This window comes from Vespula pensylvanica, chromosome 10 (genome assembly GCF_014466175.1).
Source record: "Vespula pensylvanica isolate Volc-1 chromosome 10, ASM1446617v1, whole genome shotgun sequence".
Taxonomy (NCBI): Eukaryota; Metazoa; Arthropoda; class Insecta; order Hymenoptera; family Vespidae; genus Vespula; species Vespula pensylvanica.
Window position 1 is genome coordinate 1,247,851 of NC_057694.1, and position 1,251 is coordinate 1,249,101.

The 1,251-nt window shown below is 25.3% G+C and overlaps 1 protein-coding gene across 4 annotated transcripts in view; it reads right to left on the reverse strand.

Annotated features, from left to right (window-relative positions):
• LOC122632398 (chloride intracellular channel exc-4) overlaps positions 1 to 1,251 on the reverse strand; it is a 14,048-nt gene that overhangs the window by 11,496 nt on the left and 1,301 nt on the right. The window lies entirely within an intron of this gene.

A 1,251-nucleotide genomic window follows, 5' to 3' on the forward strand; every position in this document is an offset into this window, starting at 1 on the left:
CGCATGCGTATACACTTTTTAGGAGATTGCTTATAAAAAAAAAAAAAAAAGAAAAGAAAAGAAAGAAAAATGAAGAGATTGAACGAAAAATATCGTACGATCGAAATACAAAAATAAATCGTTCTTTACTTTACTTCACGATTTTCTTTTTTTTTTTTTTTTTATATATATTTTAGAATAAATTTTTCTTATCATATATGAATGCATATATATATATATATGATATATGATATATGATATATTCGTATACTTATTTGAATATATATTTATTTAACTTCGTATATATGTATATATGTATATATATATATATATAGGTATTTAGACGTAAACGTGAGAGTCGACGATACCGAAGAAAACCGTACTGATGCGTCATTGAATTTCTCGAGTTCATTTGAAATGTGCGATCTTTGCTCTCTCCTTTATATGCATTTATTAAACTCAATGCATGCCACGTATACCATGTTAATTTCCAGTGCGAATTTTCATTATCTCCTTTCAATTATTTTTTCTTTTAGTTGTTAGTTCCGTGAGACGGACCTCGTTTATACGATTCAATGAACTTTTCCGAGAGTCATCTTTGTTTGGATTGCAAGTAACGGTGGAGAAATATATATTTATATATATATGTATACATATATATATGTGTGTGTGTGTGTGTGTGTACATGGTGTATGATTAATAATAATGTGTACCAGTAAATTTGATACCAGTACGAAAAATTCTAATTTTTCTTCTATCTATAATTAACGTTATTATTCTATTTCTATGGAACACTTGTACACATTAATTAGCATAATTTGTTATATGTAGGTTTGTTATTGAACGATTAAGCCATTCGGAGAAGTATATCTCTCAATTCGTTTTCTTATTAATGATCACGCGTAGCAAGAAAACGAATTTCACGAAAAATATTTACGAGGAATTAGAATATGTTCCTTTTTGTTTGTTATCGATTTCGATGTTTTATAGTTCCTATTATTCTATCTTTATATATATATATATATATATATATATATATATAATAGGAAAAGTATCTATAAAAAAACAAAGATTATGTAAAAATTCATCGACAATAATATATATAAAACTCAACACAAATTATGCGATGAAGCAATTTAAAATAGAGAAATGCATGTACTGAAAACGTTTTATTGAAGAAAAAAAAAACAAAAAAAAAATTATGCGTCGAGAAAAATGAAAAAAAAAAAAGAGGAAAATATCTTTTCAAAAAAGAAGATAATTTGATTTGTA